The sequence below is a fragment of the Adiantum capillus-veneris genome, chromosome 1 (genome assembly GCF_014529385.1).
Source record: "Adiantum capillus-veneris isolate H3 chromosome 1, ASM1452938v2, whole genome shotgun sequence".
NCBI lineage: Eukaryota > Viridiplantae > Streptophyta > Polypodiopsida > Polypodiales > Pteridaceae > Adiantum > Adiantum capillus-veneris.
Window position 1 is genome coordinate 51,714,504 of NC_140931.1, and position 19,930 is coordinate 51,734,433.

The following is a 19,930-nucleotide window of genomic DNA, read 5'->3' on the forward strand; positions in this document are numbered from 1 at the left end:
GAATTTGTGAGCGAAAATATTGATGACTTCCATTGTGAGACTCATCGATGTTTTACAAGTATCGTATAAAGCATACAATTGTATAGCTCTTTCACTGAATGACTCTAGCTGTGATCCAAAGAAGAATGAAGCTGAAGAGTGTGTGATAGAATTTGTTAAGTGGTTCTCAAACAAGCATTGTTGCATTATAAGTCTAAATGACTCAAAGCTTAAGTTTATTTGCGATACACTATGGAGTGCTAGAAACGATTGTTGATTAAGAGGATGTGTTTGCATAAATAGCATGTCAATGTCTATCTCTTTTGGAATATTGAAACCAATAGGATTTTCCATTATAGAGAGAGGAAGATAGTAGTGTTTGTTGTTTTGCATATAATTGATAGATAGAGAGAGGAATTGAGGAGTAGACACACACACACAGAGAGAGAGAGAGAGAGAGAGAGAGCTTGTGTGTTGCTTTACAAGCAATGGACACACACACACACACGCACACACACACACACACACAGAAGAAGAAGAAGAATGTGTGTGTGTGTGTGTGTGTGTGTGTGTGTGAGAGAGAGAGAGAGAGAGAGAATGTTTTGTGTATCTATGTGTGCATATTTGTATTTGATTCTAGATCGATAGAGAGAGAGAGAGAGAGAGAGAGAGAAGAGAAGAGAAATACAGAAATGTTTTGAGTTCTCAATTCGCGGAAGAAGCGAACAATACTTACAAGCATAAACACAATACTTAGAACCACAACCAAAAGTGTGCAAAAGCACGTTACAAAGAAATAGAGGATGGAAGCATTGGTCTTGTTTGAGGATATAGTTAGAACAAGCAAGAAAAGTAAAGGGTAGCTAGTAATGAAAAGCAAACATTCACAAGACTAAGATTCAGTTTGATACGCCACCACGTGGCCACTCGCGTTGATTTTGAAACGGCCAAACCGTGAGGTTGTTGCCAAGATATCTCTTGCCTCGGAAACGGACTCAGTGTAAATTTGGTTGAAGGTTCTATTCAATGCAAGCACTAAATCGGCTGCTGCACCAATAACTTGCACATCAAGAAGTTTTTTGTCTTTTGTTGCAATATGTGCTTCCAACTTCGGTGTTGTGATTATTGTGGTGTTGTTATTGCAAAATCCACAATAAGGTGCCTGCCTAAGTCTACACACTTTTGTGGATTTACAATTCGAACAATGCTTCTCCAACAGCACATATTGAAGTTGACGAATCGAAGGGTGCCAACAACCTGGACAAGGCAACTATGTAAGAAAATGAGAGAAGTCACTTCTGATATATCACTATATGCTATATGAGTACACCTCACGATTGTAGCCCAAATTTTCTGTTTGAGCCTGAAAGACGGCGGCAAGCTCCTCTCTGAGGCGTGCACTACGAACAGGCACTAGAATTGTAACATCCAGTATTGACAAGCTATTGGCCTTGGCAAGGAATGCACCGATGTTTCTTGCAACGCACATTACAGGGCCATCAACAACCATTTCTTGAAGCAATTTTTGGCAATCATCTTTGCGAGAGTTCACAAAACTCAGCTACAGGAAAAGATTTAATATGGAAACAAAATCAAAAAGAGCATCAATATATCATGGAAGATTTCAAATGTATAATAAAAGAGAAAAAAAAAATAAGCAAGATAGGTCAATTTTTACAAATGCCCTATATGATGGGAGAGGACCATCTGCAATCAGAAGGTCACCAACAGACCCACCAAATCTTGACTGCGAGTTGTGCTTTTGTAAAATAACAAAAGCAAGTGTGCTCAATTGAGAACGTCCACTCGAAGATTGTTGTGCACCTATCTCATCAAGAAATGCACGTATCTTGCAATCAGGGGTAAATGTAAGAGACACGATGAAAGGTTTTGTTGTGCTTACAGCAGTAGTAGCATCGATGTACAAGGAATACAGTGCTGACCTCCCATCTGCCCTATTTTTTCATCTAACAACTGGGCTGTCAATGTGAACAAATTCAATGAGGTGGAGCTTGTCTACGTAGAGCTATATGTATGGATCATTGATCACCACCGTAATAGTGTCGATGCATTCTTCATCAACCAAGTCAAGATTCAAGTAACGGTTGTATTTTAGTTGGTCAAGACTAACTTTGTAGGTTCCATATAGATTCAATATCTGGCCCTCAATACAGAATCGTGGGCTTGAGTCAGAGATATGAGTGATCAAGAATTGTGGGAGAAGACTTTGAGGAAATAGAACAATGCTAAGATCAATAGGCTTCTTATCTAGTTGAGATGATTCACCCAATCCATACAAGCCAGAAGGTTGAACAAAAGGCTCAATTTCAATCGGGCTCGGATCGTTGGCATTGTTAAGAGGTATGTCCTTAATAGGGTTTGGGACAATTGTTTCTTGGAGTGGCAAGGGAGGCTCAATAGAAAAAGGCTCAATATCAAGAGGTGTTGGCTTGTTTAGCGCATGGGATAGAACAATTGTTTCAACATATGGTTCCTTCTTGATATTAATGTGCTCCACCACGGGTTGCTTGTCTACATAATCCAAAAGATAGCAACAAAAACAAACAACTCTATGAGTTGATGAAATCACTCTCAGAAAGACATGTTTTTCCAATAATGAATGCTCACATGCAGAGTTCACCGGGTCGTTCAAATGAAACAATGCGCGTGCAGTAGGCTTGTGAGGCCTATGAAAGTCCTGCTTCGATCTTTTGTAAGACACTGCTGATGTGCAAGCATTTGGGGGCGCGTCGAAACGTTTATCGCTTGAGATAAGCGTACCTTCTGCCAACCTTCGAAGCTCTGTAGAAAATTAATTATGAGCACCTAACACCTTCCATATACAATGAAAATTTTAATAATGATAGGTAGAAACACAAGCACTCATTTGTCACACGAACTGTTCAAGGTGACAACCTTGCCGTATAACTACTCCTTGTATATCAAAGCACCTAGAAGACAAAGAGGCGCTTTCAATTATAGGAAGGTGGTAATCATATGAGAGTGGCAAATGTTGTTGCGATACAAGTGTATGTATGTCTGTGTGTGTTGTAGAGAGAGAGAGAGAGAGAGAGAGAGAGAGAGAGAGAGAGAGAGACAGAGAGAGAGATATGGTCAATGATTATGCAACGATAATGACGAGATATTAACCACCGTAGATGACATGACACAAGACAAGATAATAATTCTTATCCTCATATATTACATAAGTAGCTTAGTTATGATGAAAGGAAGTTTAACACAAAATATGATGACCATAAGTCCATAGATGGCCTATTGAAAAGAGAGCATGTTGACCAAGTATGATTACTCAAGACTGGCCTACCAATTGGCTTCTTAAAAGATAGCAAACTTAAGAAACGCTTGTATACACGATAGATGGCCTATTGAAAGGAGAGCATGTTGACCAAGTATGATTACTCAAGAGTGTCCTACCAATTGGTTTCTTAAAAGCTAGCAAACTTAAGAAACGTTTGTATGTATCCGCAAATATGACCTAGAACATTGATCTTTGAACTACATATTAAAAGGATTGTAGTCGTGCAAGCCTATATTCATGGAGAGAAGCCACAATGCGGGGACACAAAAGAAATCTTAGGTGTGTCGCACAGCACATGCATATGAAATGATCAAGCCATTTCGACCTTTGAACCATATAGTAGAAGGATTGTAGCCGTGTAAGCCTATGTTCATGGAGAGAAGGCACAATGCGACGATGTGAAAGAAATCCTAGGTGTGTATGCTCATTGCTTAAACATGTCGAGGGTTATGAAAGCTAGATTTTAAAAAACCAAGAACGGCTTGGTGGAACGCGAGCAAAAAACCAAGACTACACGATCACTCAATAACAAAACAAGACGACAAGAAGAGAATCAGCGAAGCAACCATCACATTTCCATAACAATAATCAAAGTAAGCATGATTAGACAATAATATCGAACAATCTCACAATGAGTAACACATTCATAATGCCGATCGACAATAGATTCGATGATACAAATTCTTAAAGAGTTTGGCCAAGGAAAAACAGTAAGTAGAACAAGACAAAAATCTTCAATAGGTCTCACCGCCTTCAAAATCCATGCTATCAGCACCATCAGAATCTCCACTGCTTACGTACCATTCTCGACCTTCAGAAGCAAAAAAACTCCCACTATTTGGAAGCCATTGCCAAGCAAAGTAATTTTAGCACAAAGTATTTTCACACAGTTCTTTAGATACACAAAGGCACGACAATGCCTGCTTTTTTTCTTCCAGATTTTTAGGAGGAGGGCATTTCCTGATGGTATCCACTTTGCATTTATCCATGTATAGGCCGTTAGCTGAAATAACATGCCCTAAATAATGAATTTCATCTTTGAGAAAATCACATTTAGATTCCTTGGCATATAACTTGTTTGTGCGTAACAACTCAAATACCTGCTGAGATGTTGTAAGTGTTCTTCTTCAGAAGCACTATAAACTAGAATGTTGTCGAGGAAAACAATGACAAATTTGCCCAAATATGGCTTCAAAACATTATCCATAAGTGTCATGAATGTTGCGGGCGCATTGGTTAACCCAAAGGACATCACCAAAAGCTCGTAGTGTCCAAACCGTGTTTGGAATGCAGTCTTAGGTATATCGGCAAGCCAAATACGGACTTGGTGATATCCTGACCGCAAGTCGATTTTTGTAAAAATGCGAGCATGAGTTAGCTTATCAAATAACTCATCTACTTTTGGCAATGGGTATTTATTCTTAACTGTAACCGCATTTAAGCCCCGGTACACATGCGCATACTACCGTCCTTTTTCTTTACTAAAAGGATAGGCGAAGCCCATGGTGAAGAACTGGGTTGTATAAACCCTCAACAGACTCAATGTTAGAAAGAAAATGAGAGAGTGAGTAACACAAGAAAACCTGATCTATTTCATTATCAGAAATGAGCTGCATAAGCTCAGCAGTACAAATCAGTGGTGATGAAGGTATATCCTTTTCTCCTAACAACAACACATGTGCGCCATGGGATTCAAACATCAAGCTGTTGTGCTCATAGCTACGCTTCAATGATGGTCCTAGGCTATGCAACCACTCCCTACCAAGAACCACATCAGCCCTTTTCATGTTTATAACCTGAAAATCCAAACAAGTAGAGTACCCTTGTACTTCCAATGGAACAGCTCCGCATTGAGTATCCCATATTTCAGTATCATGTCTATTCATCATTGCTACCTTGTAGCGGTGGGTACTCGGAGTTTGAGGCAGTTTGAGCTTTTTCACCAATCCATAATTGATGAAATTGTGAGTAGCACTATCATCTACCAAGATATGCACCTTGTGCCCTTGCAGATATTCGTGCATATGTACTAACTCATGTGGTCCAAAGGTTTGTTGCCACATGGAAGCTGTGAGACAGCATTGATGCACCACCTCAATGTGTGTTACTTCCACTGTGGAGAATTTTGAGGAAGACTCAAGAGGCAGTAGGTGCACCGTGTGCACTGCTTTCTCCTTCCCCTGAGCAGCAGATTTCCCGTTGGGACAATCCTTTTTTCCATGACCTCTTCCTAAACACTGAAAACATAACTTCTCTTTCTTGGCTTTATCAAAATCCTCAAGAAAGAGAGGACCCCTGGACCCCTTGGGTTTTTTAGATGCATCTGAATTAGCAACTAGAAATTTTCTTTTATTGTGCCCGTACTGAGTGCGTGTATTACCATGTATACTAGCAGGCACATTACTATTATGTGGTTTCTTCTCATCAGAGTCATCATGAATATGTGCTTTCACTATGGCTTCCTCAAGTGTTTTAGGGTCTTGGGTCTTGACATACTTCTTAAGCTCGGGTGTAAGACCTCGTATGAGCCCTCGTACTTGTTGAAAGGTATCCAAGCCTTCCAAATTGAGGATAACGTCCCGATAGTGAGAGATATATTCAAGGAGTGATGGGTATTGGCGCATGGAACATGTGTCCCAAGCCGTCCAATTCCGATCGCCCTCGTTTGTAGGCAAAAATTCCTTGCTAAACATTGCTTCAAAGGCTGCCCAACTCTTGATGTTCTTCTCCTTGAGAGACATCCACCATTTGTAGGCCTTACCTTCCAGAGTTAAGCTTGTATGTAGAGATCTGAATGCATCCGGAGTACGCCGTAAGGCGTGAATTCCATCCCATTTGCTGAGAAAGATGTTCACTGCATCCTTATTGCGGTCTCGGTCTTCGCCCTTAAAGACTGGTGGTTTAAAGTTCTTTAACAAGTCATCCACCTCTTTCGCAGTGAGAGTATGCAACGTATCATTAATTGGGCCTTACCCTTGTGTGCCAACGTGCTCATGCATGTGGGTGTCAGCAAGACTCTTAGACTGCCAGAGTGCGGTGAAAGAAGTACTCAGAAAAAATACCTGATATTGAGAGCACTCACAAAGTATAGCAGCCTTGCAAACTCCACTTGTGCGTCGTAGCAACTGACCGTCAAAGAAGAAACAACTTGCAAAATCGGTGTAGAAAGCAAACCTCGAAAAATCGTCGTTGGCTTGCAAGAGGATTGAAATCTTGTAGTCGAGATGGTTGAATCGTCACCGCTTTGAAGAAGCTTGATAATTGAAAGCTTCCATAATCGGTGAACAATTATGGTGCCTAAACGCCAAGCGAAACCGTCACAAGTGTAAAAATTCAAAAATCTGGAAATTCTGCAAGGACTGAGCGGAATCGTGAGCCGTCAAGCTCAAAGGGAAAGCCGACATGGCTTGATGCTTGCACCGATCAAGGAGGTTCTTGCTTGTGACTTGCTGTTCTTGTGGGAAAGACCACCAAGAAGGGAAAAGGCTCAAAAAACCAAAATCTTTGACCATGCCATGTGAAAAAGAAAACAAAATTTGACGATTTTTGTGCAGACAGCGTGTTGAGAAATCGTGGAAGGATGGGGAGGTGTGTGCGCCTTGCACAACAGCAATTAGACCAAGATCTCTTGGAATCCAACCATTGAAGCCATGGCCGTCCTCCCAAGCCCAAGCTTGCATAGTTTCGTGCACCACACAGAGGCGTCCCAATCGGGAAACAGTACCCGAAATAGACAAAAACGACTGCTATTTTGGGAAAATCTCTAAAAAGATCATGGTTCACACCTTAAAGCCCTCCTTTTAGGAGCCAAAAGTGAGAACGCTTAGAGAGAGAGTGGAAGAGAGACCTCCTAGGCCACCTAAGCTCTGATACCAATGTAAGAACTAGGGAATCTAGGCCTGAGATCCTCCTCCCAACCCCCCATTATATAGGCGGGCTCCTAGCCCCTTGCCCTAGATGGATCCCCTGTCCACACTGTCTAGCCCGGCCCTTGGCCGAAGTCCATGACCATCCTAGTCCTTAGGTTTGGGCCTTGCCCCTACAGAACCCTTGTCCTGACAACTTTCATCGTTGTTCACCAAGTTGTGATCTCGTTCATCTTTGTCGGTTTTCCTTTACTTGTTTGAAAATTGAAAATTCTCTCTTTCACTATTGAAATGGTTCTCTCTCTAGAACATAATTTCTCTTCTTCTTTCTTGCCCATGACACTCAAATATTTTCAATGTTTCTTGCTACCTGATACACACACAATCTTCCCACTTATACACGCACACAATCATGTATGCTAATACATCCTCATACATCTCTCTAGCTCTGCTTCTTTGTCTTGGTCTCTTTCTACATCTCTCTAGTAGGTTTCTATACTACCATCAATTCTCTCTATATCTCTTTCTCTCACAATTTCCCTTTTTGGCTCATACACCCAAATACACATACAACTCTCGCACAAACACACCCTTGAACACACACCCACACACACCCCACATGCTGACATACACACACACACACCCCACCTATGTTAATTTGCCTTCCAATCAATTTCTTACTCTCTCTTTAATCAACTTATTTCTCTTTCTTCTTGCTCTAAATTTCTATGCTACATGGAATGGTTCTCTCTTTCTCTGACTAATTCTCATACACACATATACTATATCAAGCATACACACAAGAATGCATCATCAAAAAACATTCACACACACACACACACACACGCGCGCATAATCATCAAAATCACACACACACACACATAAGGAACACTGCTCCAAACCTACTCAATTCTACCTCTAGCTTTCCCTCTCTCTTTAATTCCTGTGGTGATTCCTCTCTATCACTCTCTCTCTCTCTCTCTCTCTCTCTCTCAATTAAATACACACATACACACACTCACACAAAAAACCTTTCCCACTCTGCTGTCAATCTCCTCTCCCCTTTCTTGCTCTTGCTTAGTGCTACACAATGACAAAGCTCTTTTTTTTCTCACTCTCTACACACAGGATAATGCACCCTCCCCATGGGAGGATGCACATCCATGCAACCCCCCTCAACTCTCTTCTTCTCCTCCCCTGCTTTTATTTTTCTCTCTCTGGCAACCCCCATGCATCCCATGACTCTTCCCTCATAATGTTCTAGATCAGAACTGAAAAATTTCAATTTCTTTTTAACTTGTTGGTTCCTTATTAAAATAAAACAAAATCAATTAAGGTATTTAAGTCTTGATCCCACACTCACTCTCTTAAGAGGATAAATTTTAATGTCATAAGGACAATCCTTTAAGATCTATCTTGACAATAGTCTCGAGCTTAAAATTTCTTCTCTCTCTTAGTTCCTCTCTAGCAACCACTTCTTCAAGTCCCATGAATTTTGTTGCCCACATCTCCCATGATGAGGCATGTTGAAACACATAAGAAAACATTTTTTTGATATCTTCTTTAAACTCACATTCTCACACGATCGTAAAGACCGTCCCAAAAGACTTCAAAACTTTACATCAACAAGTCTCAAACTCTAGATTTATCCTTAAAGATGGGCAACCAAGATATCCAATCTTCACACTTGTGTACTATAGTTATTTCAATTTCCTCTTCTTATATAGATATTACCCTACAAGATTGACTAGAAAGAGACTAGCAACAACTTATGGAATCTAGTACTATGGCCATAGGTTTAGGCTAATACCCATCACGAGTGTGCTTTCAAATGGAACTCATAGGTTTAGGCCATAGTTTTAGGCTAATACCCATCACGAGTGTGCTTCCAAATGGAGATCATAAATATTATTTGACAATAAGTAAAATTGACAAAAGCAAGCTTAAACACGATACTAATGCAGCTAATTAGATGTATATGCTCCTACAATGCACAAAACTCATAAATATTATGAGAGCAAAATTAAATCTAACAAAAGCAATCTTAAACATGGTCCTAAAGTAGCTAATTTTAACCCTAGCTTGATACAATCAATGAAAATGTTTAGGGGTTGACATTCCTCCCCCACTGAAATGAGAATTTATCCTTGACAAACAATACAGATGTGCTACACTTTAATTTGCTTATATGGCACTGCAAACCCCCCAAATTTGCAGGTACATTTGACTGTAACTTTTGAAAAGAAAAAACTTTCTTTTCGTGTGAGTGCGGGGTGGTAAGTGGGGATTGACTAAGGTTGTCAATCATGGAAGGGTGGATTGATTAGTCAGGTAACTATCCATTCCCGCGCACTAAAACGTTTTAGAAACTACTCACTTGGAAGAGGAATCCACCAACGGTTGTGCCCTCACATATGTTAGGGGGAAAAAAGCGTTGGCTAAGGAAACCATAATCTGAATGATGAAGTTATAGGGCCGGAATATGAAATTTTTTTTGTGGGCCGTTTGAATACATTGTCCCGTTTTCGCTGCGAGACAGGACTAGGTCTGCTTCTAATGCTATAGACCCAAGCCATTGTCAATGGTAAAGGTCTATTCCTTGGATTTTTCTTGTTTAGAGACTCCGATTTTTATAAGTCCTAGAGACCTGTCAAGGATCCCATCCCAATCTTGGTGTAGTCGGGGTTGGGGACATTACAGTCAACTTGATGATACATAAGCGTATCACATGATTGAGGCCCCCCTACTCTGGAGATACACGAGAGGGAATCCCTTTTGAACCTCATGCCACAAAAATATGGCGACCAACCCCAAGATATTTTACATAGGGTAGCTGATAAAGTTCTAGTTGTCCTTAAGAATGACAACACCAAGGATCTAGATAAGAAGAAAGAGTTTGAAAAGCTACTAAACATTGCATGCACAGAAAAAGATTGGGAAACTTATTATAGATTACAATGATGGTTGTAAAGCTGGTATCATGGGTGCAGGAGAATCTCTTGATCATGCCATTGATGTTTCTACTGAGTTTGCATACGAACAAGAAGAAGAGAAGAGTGACTTGAATGATGTGCAAGAAGACAACAATAGATAAAATGAGGATGCAGATGTGGAGACAAAGGCTATGCAGATGGTGGTATTGATGATGATGATGTTGACGAGGCTAATGGGGGTTTGAATGTCCAAGATACTGATGCCTAGTGACTACATAGAAGAAGAATAGTCAAGTTTATGGTAGCATTGACCCCAACAAATCTAGAAGCTTGTTGAAAAAGTCTTAAAGATGTTAGCTAAGGGAGAGGACAGGGAGGTTCCATATCTTCTCATTGGTATAGCTATCTTAGTTTTCTAGTGGAGTAAATCAACTCTTTGAAATACCAAGAACAACACCCTCATGTGAAAGATTCTTTAATTGGCTTGTTAGGGCATGTGTCTTATGGCACAAGCACTTAATATCCCCCCCCCCCCCCCCGGTGGGTCCCCCCCTCCCTTATGTATATGGTACGAGCATGAAATAATGGAGGGCTACCCCTGTTGTATACGCTTATGTCTAACCTTTAAAAACCCCCCTCTTGTACACTCACGTGATACCATACAAAAATCCATAGTGAATCCCCCGGGAATACCCGTTAACAAGTTGGGGCAATACTTTGAAGGTGATGAATCTAATGCAACCCTACCAATCACTACTAAAGGATTAATTGTGAGGGAGTCCTTGATGGTGGTGCGGGAGTCAGCATTGTAACAAAAAGTTGTTGGGAGAGTGCTATATAATGCCTTATTAGATACAAGGGCTAAGCACAATTTGTTATCATATGGAGTTTGGTGTCAATTAGGGAAATTGACCCTATCCCAGAGTACAATGCAAGTCAAGGGAATTAATAAAAAGAAAACTGATATTCCTGGAATCCTTCAGTCCCCTGTTGTCTATGACAAAGGAAGCATAGTTCAGAGCTTTTTGGTCATGCCTGAGGGAACTATGGAGGGCAACATAAACCTTGGACGCACATGGATGTTGGCAACCAAATGCACTATTGATTGGGGTACTTCTAGTGTCACGACACGGCCACCAACTCTTACCCCTACCATTGAAGAAAAGTCACCTACATTGCAAACTCTAGTGAAGTTGCAAGATAGCCAAGATCCACAAACCAAAGTGGTTAACTCGTCTTTGTCAATTGTCCATGAACCTAGCACTTCAACACTTGCAATGAGAAGTAATATTACAAGGACTCAACATGCACCACCTATGAGTACATATCAATGGGTTGCAACGGCCTTACTTCCAAATACCTCCACCCTTACACCCAATTCAAGAAAAACTTCTCATAGAAAACCAAGAGTGCACTCTAGTGGAGTCAAGACCAAATCACATTGGATTCCAAAACAACTATTAGAAGGCCAAGGGTACTATGGTGGAAATGAGAAAATATGGATAACTAAACGTAAAATGTGCCTTTCCCTATCACCTACAGAACCATGTGAGTCAAACAATGTAAATCCAAAGCCAATGGCAGATCGTGGAAAGGAAAAGATCACGGAATGCTTCCAAAGCTCGTTTGGGTTCCAAGGTAAAACCAATTTATTCCACCTAGCTCGGGAAGGGGGGAATCCCGCCAAGATTCTAGCTCCTCATGTAATGCATCCATAGAGGTAAAAGCTTCTCCACAACCTCCACCTACAATAGTGGACCTCCATGAAGCTACAAAGGAATCCACACCTCCCATTGTCCAAGAATCACCTGAGGAACCACTTCAAATTTTTTCCTGGGAGAGTACCTTACCACCCTTACAACTTGATGAGACACCTAAGGTAATAGAAAACTAATGGGAAAAATCCCCACCTATTACCAACTGGAACAATTGGTTTCAAAGGGTGACAACATCATTCCAAAAGGTATGATCTACCCAAGGAAGGGGAGAGTGTTTGCTGACATCCATTATTCACTTGCTCCCCTCTTAACCTTCCTCCCTGACCTCTCAATCTTTCAATCCTAGGGAATGTACATATATAGCTCTATACTCAAGACAAAAAGGAAAAAGTAAAAGAGAAAGAGCCACCAAACTATAATCTGGAAACCTACAAATTCTAGTACAGGACGTAAGAATCATAATGACATATTATGCACAAGGACACGACCTTTTGACACAACCCTTATAATGATTGCACTCTAAACATCATCTATCTATGTGTACAGATATGGCTAGTATGCTAGAGTCATCCACTCCTACCTTGGGTGAGAGGTACCCTCTTTACTTTCACAAGTGTTTCACATAGTCTACCCCGTGCTTGCTTGTGAATGGGATTAGATACGCTAGCGAGTGAGAAGAATTTCGAGGAAATAGAAAGTCTGATACGTCTCTTGACCATGATTGACCCATACTTAGTAGAGGACGTCTCTCCGATTTCACAAGCTTACCCTCTTGACCAAGATGACTATAGATGCCTAGTGACGTTCTTAGTGAACCTTTGTGCCTCTAATGATAAGGAAGAGTTACATGATTACACGGATGGCACGTATGGTCTCATGGATGATGACTTTGTTTTTCTTGATGATGACGAAGATAGGGGTTTAGACCTAGGGCTACTGCCCATCTATTCAATATCCTATTCCCCTGACTCTCTAGGGGGTGCAAATAATTAGGTTAGGGTTCATTATGTTGTGTGATTGTGTTCAATAAAGGTTGGTGCCTCTTCCCACTGATGGGCCTCCTAGAGGTATTCCTTGTGTTTTCAGCACAATATTCAGCACATTTATTTAGTATTAAACCATTAGATTTTCAATATGATTCTCTATCATAATTCCTTGTCTAGGTTTAAGAAACAAGCAGTCTGACTAAGCTAGTTTGACCAAGTTAGGTGTTAGAGATCTTCTCTTAATACCATAGGGAATGCCTTCTTACTAATCAATGGTTACTTTAGGTTCTTATTCCGATTTAGGCAGCATTGTGTGCAATGTACTAGGTCTTTGTAGTGGGCTTAGTCCCTATTGACCTTTAGCTTAAGTATTATAAAGGGAGTTTACTAGTGTGACGAGCCTGGGGAGGGTAACGGTATCAATATGACCCCCCAAAGTTACAAAATTAAAAGGCAATGAAAAACAAAACACAAAAGTGCCAACAATGTAAAATCCTTATTCGATATTTCACTCAAATGTAGTGCTTATGGTACCAGAGCCCTAGAGGTTCCCAGTGTCGGTGCTTTTCGTTGAAAAGCAAAAAGCCCAAGGCATACAAAATAAGCACACACATTGAATGAATCAATGTGAAAAAACTTTGGGGGGTCAAAGAAAAGGGAATAATTCAGGTGATGATTTCATAAGTAATTCCTTTTATCGTAGCTTAACTAGAAAGTCTTCTAGGTATAGCCTCTAGTCAGCCCTTGAACATGAAATACTTTGCTCTCGTGATTAAACAGCTTAATTGACCAAAGGGAATTGAGAAGCTTGCCCATGCTATTAATAAGTTGACCTCTAGTGTCTCACGACTGTTGAATTAGCGACCCCAGACTTGTTTTTTTTAAACCTTTACAAAGTGCTTATGCGTTTAATTATATTAGGGTTTAATGTTTACTGCTAAAAAATTGTTTAATATTCTGTTACCAATCAATTTGTGTGCCTATTCCCTGCATATGCTTTTTAATTGTATATGAGAATGCAATTACTGTGCGATTTATGGTTGATTTTGCAGTGTTTGAAGAGGGCTCAAGACTACAAACTCGGATGCTCTTCCACCTCGATGAACGGGCTTCATCTCAATAGCTTCTGAGGACGGAATCTACATCAGGAAGGGGGACATGTTAACCCTTACGGACACCCTATCACCTTCAATGGACGCCTTATCATTATTTAATTGAGTCAAGGACCGGGCTTGTCGGTCCAATAGGAAAAGGGTAAGAGTGATCATTGATGAGAGGTGCACTCTAAAACTGGAACATATAACGTTTGGCTAAGATTGACTAAGTGTGGGTACCCAAATGTGAATAGATGAGCCCATATAAAAGTCAATCTAAACCTAAAATGTCTCATTCTCTCATTTGTGCAATTGAAGAGTTCTCTTGCTCCATCTCCATCTTCTTCTTCATCACCTTGTATGTTGTGTGTATGCGTGAGAGAAGTAGGTGCAAGATGTTGCCCAATAATTAGCAACAAATAGAATATCAAGATGAGTGTTCATGCCAACAAATTGAAGACATCCAATCAAGTTAGCATAAGGCTTATTTGTAACAAGCTGACCGCCATTTTCAGAAGTGTTCTTTGTGAGTTTGTAACTTGGACATTAAGCAATATAGGTGATCCCATGTGGAGTCCAGCAACCCCCCAAAAGGTTCCTAGAAGCTTGGGGGTACCTCCTCCTTTGTAGGGCTGATCTGGGCTGGTCCTAGACCCTGTTCACACTAGCCTTGGCCACCAGAAGGCTATAAAAAGGCCCATAAGCTCTCATTTTATACATTCTCCTAGGAATTTCTCTCATTATTTGAGAGAATCTTTATAGACCTCTTAAGAGAAAAAATCTTAAAGAGGATTAATCCAGGTAATTAGGATTAGTGAATTGCTTAGCAGTTAAGCGAGGTTTAATTTTCTCTCTGCTAATTGTAAATTAGGAATGATTAAGCTTCTTAATACCATAAATTACTCTTATTATATCTAAGTAATCCATGTAAACTTAATTCTCCTATTTCTTAATAGTAATTAGTACTAATTAACTATTGTATTAATCAAAATAGCTTGATTTATGGCCTAATTTAGGCATGAATCATTGTAATTAGCTTCATTAATCTTATGATAATTTGTAGTGCTTCATTACACTGTTATTAAACTGCAATAATTATGTGAAAAATTAGTTAATCATTTTGCTAATTATTAGGGTTATTAAGCTTATTTTTACTTAAAGTTAAGTGGGAATATGTGAGTTAGATAATTATGTTATAATTATCAAAGTTAGAAAAAAATCATTAGAAAGTCATGGTAATCAGGTCAAGTACAAAATTAGTAGGTTAACTTAGATAATGATGTGATAGTTATCAGAGCTAAAAAAAATCATTAGAAATTTGTGGTAATTAGATAAAATACAATAAATTAATTGAGATAATTATCTTAGCAAATTACCCTGATTGTTGATATAAAGCAAAGGGGGAAATTAATAAATTAAGTTAGGTAATTATGTGATAATTATCAGAGCTAGGAAACATCATTAGGAAGTTGTGGTAATCAGACCAAGTACAAAAAATAGTTTAGTTAATTATCTTAGCCAAATTACTCTTAGTTTTAATATAAAGTAAAGGGGGGAATTAGTAAGTTAAGTTAGATAAATATGTGATAATTATCAGAGTTAGAAAACATCACTAGGAAGCCGTGGTAATTATATCAAGCACAAAAAATTAATTTAGATAATTATCTTAGCTAAAAGACCTTGATTTTTGACCTAAGTCAAGAGAAAAAATTTTCTAATTGAGTTAGATATTTATATATAAATTATCATGGGTATAAAACATCATTAGAAATATGTGATAATCATCTCAAGCTTAAAAAAATAAATTATCCAAGTAAATGGGCTTATTTGGTATGATTTTTTCTATAAAATTAACTAGGGAAAAAAGGGAAATAATTAATATAATTAGGGAAAAAGTACTAGATCTTTGAAATACTCTAAAAACCCTACATGAATATATCATAGCCTAAATAAGGCTAAGAGATTACTAGGGTTAAAACAATTCAATTTGGACCCTAGAAATTGAATAGGAAAATAGATAAGTAGTTGAGCAGCTAATAAGAATACTCAAGGACTTGGGTACGTTGTTGGACCACTCCTAGGTTTTTTAAGAGGTTAAGTTTGTATATTATAATCTCATGGCTGAAAAATCCTTTTAAAGGATATTAGAAGGCCCCAAAAAGGACATGTACCAGTGATCAAATGGATGAGGAGTTTTTGCCCAAGAGGGGCAAAGGTACACATGATCATGAGGCCGGCCCTAGTATCATTCCTTCAGATGTGACCATGTGTCCCCTGAAGAGGTGCAGCAAGTTGCAATTCTTGACCAGTCACAGGTGAGTTTAAGTTCTCAAGGTTCAGTTAATTTTTTTATATAAAGGTTTAAGGTAATTTAACATTGCATACGTTAAGTATTAGTTAGAATCACTAGGATTGAGTAAACTGGCCAAGAACGGAAGATTAAATCTTCCAAGAAACACCGAGCATTTGATTGAAGAGAAATAAGAAAGAAATGCCTTGGTTCATCTAGGTGACTAGGGAATGAACTGATTGACCATCCTTAGGGTAGCTTGTCTCAAGATCACCCTGACATTTTGATATTGTTCTCTCAAGTGGAGAGTAATGGAAGCTATGTGGCTTCAGAGCAGTCCGCTACCTCCATGAATGCCGAGTCTCTACTCCGTTCATGTCATTGTTTCTTAAATGTTAGGATATGGTCTTTATCCTAGGGGAGTCGCCCGCTTGTGTGGGCAACTGGCTAGGGTGTATGGGCACCCAAACTTTTGTTTTTAAATAAGGAGAGGTGTATGGGCACCCATTGTGTATGTGATCTTGAGACAAGTAGAGTGCTAGTAAAAGTTTTGATATGACAATACATTGTCTTAAGTTTAAGGATGTCTATTTTATGAAAGCCTGTTTTTAATGCTGATTTCAATAACTTGTTTTAATAAACTGTTGTATGGGAAAGTTAAAAGGAAACCATTATTTTATATGTCAAGAATAATGTGGTAGTAATTAGAAAACAAAAAATTATGTGTGAGTGCGGGGTGGTAAGTGGGGATCGACTCAGGTTGTCAATAATGGACGGATGGACTTGATTAGTGAAATAACTATCCATTCAGGCGCACTAACGATAGAAGACTTATTCAATGGAAGAGGAGTCCACCAACAGCTGTGCTCTCACTCTTGTAGAGGGAAAAAAACGTTGGATGAGGATACCTTAGCCCATGTGTGGAGGTTATAGGGCCGAAAATATTTTTGGATTTTTAAGATTTTGTCCCGTTTTTGCTTGCGAGATAGACTAGGTCTTTCTCTAGGGCTATAGTCCCAAGCCATTGCCAATGGTAAAGGTCTATTCCCTCGATTATTTTCTTTGAGACTCAGACTTTGATAGGCCTAGAGACCTATTAAGGACCCCCATCTTGACCTTTGGTGTCGGGGTGGTTGTGGGCAGTTTTCACTTGGTATCAAAGCATGTGTTAATTAAGCCCTTGGACCTAGGGAAAGATGAAGGTACTATGAAAAAAAATTGTGGGTTTGATTAAAGAGATTAAAGATGTGTATAATTGAAATAAGAGAGAGGAAGAAAAAGAGAAATATTATCCCCATCTTTGCAGGAAGACTTCCATCATGCTTTCCGCAAGTTTATGATCTTCAATATCATGTTTTTGGGAGCTTGCTCATCCCGAAGGTACACAATTTGGAAAAGTGTGATGAAGTTACTAGACTACATGTTCTCCCCATCCACTGGGGGAATTAGTTGGGGAGGGTCTAGTCAAGTATTCCCACCATTTTTTTGGCCAATGTCTCTTCCATATTTTTTGAGGGGGCTACTCCAATCATCCTCCTGCATTAATGCTTGGTATATGCCTTTAGAGTGAGGTTTCCAAAAGAGGCTACCCTCCGGCCATCTCCAAGCGTTCCATTCAAACTTTGATTCACAAATTGTCATAGCCACATTATCAAGCTCTTTTATCACCCTAATGACTAGCAAGATCTCAAAGCCATTCAGCTGATATTGGTTTGCTAGAGAGTCAATAGTTTTCCAGCTCTTACTATTGCCGTCCCATAATTTCTCTAGTCGAATGAGACCCTTATTATTCACTTTCTTGGACATTTCTATCCAATAGGGGCTATGTGGTGGCCCCAAGACTTTAGAGGGCCAGGGGGGAACAGTGTAAGCTAGGGTTCTTGAAATACCTGGCTACTTCCCCCCATTCCAAAACCTCAGCTGCTCTTTTGCTCTTCCTCATCAGGTCCCTTGAAAGTCCACCCGAGCTAAGGGAAGACCACTTCGGGGACAGAAGTTTGTCATGTATCATCACCTCCTTCCACTTTCCACCTTTTGATCCCACATTTGCTGCATCGAGCCGCTTCCGTGGTCATGATAGCCCAAGCTTGCTCTTGTTTAGCCAATGAGACTATAATTTTGGCACAAAGGGCCTCAACATGGGATACCGGGTTAAGAATACCGAGACCTCCTTGGTCTACTAGACGAGCGACTATCTCCCATCTTGCCCATTGCCATGGACGGGAGGTTTTTGTGTTGTTCTTCCAAAGAAACCTTTTAACTGCTCTTAAGAATTCTTTCCAATTGCACTTAGCCATCTTGAGGATGGGACTGAGGAAAGCAATGTACAGGAGCATATAAGAATTTATCACTCTAATCCAAATGTGGAAGGGAGGAGAGCAAACTGCCACCTTCTCATCTTTGTTCTGATTTTTTCAAGAATCCATTGAAATATTTGTTTGTGGGTTATGTCCACCCCTAAGAGGGCTCCTAGGTGTCTGAATAAACTTCCTTTTGAGATAATCTCCCCTGACCAAACTGAAGGGTCGACAGAGTCGTTTTCTGACAGGGAGATAAGCCTTGACTTCTCTTTATTGCACTTGGAACCCGAGGCCACGGAGAATGTTTGCACAATCTCTAGAGCTCTCTTGAGGACTTGGGGGCATGCCTTCAAGAACATGAGCGAATCATCTGTAAGCATTTTGGCCAGGAGCTGGTTATTGCCCGGAATTGTCACGCCTTGAATCTCCCCTCGTGCCGCACTGGCTTCGAGCATCGTGATGAGAGGATGCAATCTGATGGCAAAAAGCAAGGGGGCCAGGGACATCCTTGCTTAATAGACCTTTTCACTCAAAAGAGCCCACAATTCTATCATTGAATAGGAGCTCTAACTGGCTGCCAACTCCAAGTATGCAAATAAGGCGACAAAGGTGAGGCCCAAAGCCCAAAGCCCCCATGACATCTTCTACATAGGACCATTCAATCTTGTCATAAGCCTTGTCGAGGTCCAACTGCAGTAGAATGCAATCTTGTTTGGAAAAGGTTGCGTACTCAATTCCCACCATTGCTGCCAAGATATTGTCATATATGGATCTCCCTTTAATAAATCCATGACTCCAAGTATGCGAATGAGGCGACAAAGGTGAGGCCCAAAGCCCAAAGCCCCCATGACATCTTCCACATAGGACCATTATATCCTCTCTCATAAGCCTTGTCGAGGTCCACCAGAATGCAGTCTTTTTAGAAAAGGTTGGGTACTCAATTCCCACCATTGCTGCCAAGATATTGTCATATATGGATCTCCCTTTAATAAACCCGTGTTGATGGGGAGAGATGATTCTATTCAAGAGGGGGGCAAGCCTGAGAGCGATCGCCTTGGCAATAATTTTGTATGCTACTGACGTCATAGTAATGGGGCGCCATGCTTAAGTTGAGAGCATGGCCATACCTGTTTTTGGATGGTTTGATAAGCCCTCTTTTAACACTTGTATCCAAGCACTCTTCGAAAATAGCTTGATTAGCCATCCGAGTGATTGGACTTTTGAGATTTGGGGGGGGGGGGGGGGGGGGGGGGGGGGGGGGGGGGGTTGTTCCTTTATAGAAAGCCAATGGATGTAGCTTTGAAGTTTGGAGAATGCATTTGAAAGGACATGATTACTTTTTTTTTCAAGATTTTCCAAGGCTCTTTTGAGAGACACATACAATGTTGGGGAAAGTCTTTTTGGCCTCCTAAAGTCCTTAGGAGAAGGTCGTTTAAATTTCTTTA

At 40.1% G+C, this 19,930-nt stretch overlaps 1 pseudogene; it reads right to left on the reverse strand.

Annotated features, from left to right (window-relative positions):
• Positions 1–871: 871 nt before the first annotated feature.
• On the reverse strand, positions 872–18,940 carry LOC147464731 (uncharacterized; annotated as a pseudogene).
• Positions 18,941–19,930: the final 990 nt, after the last annotated feature.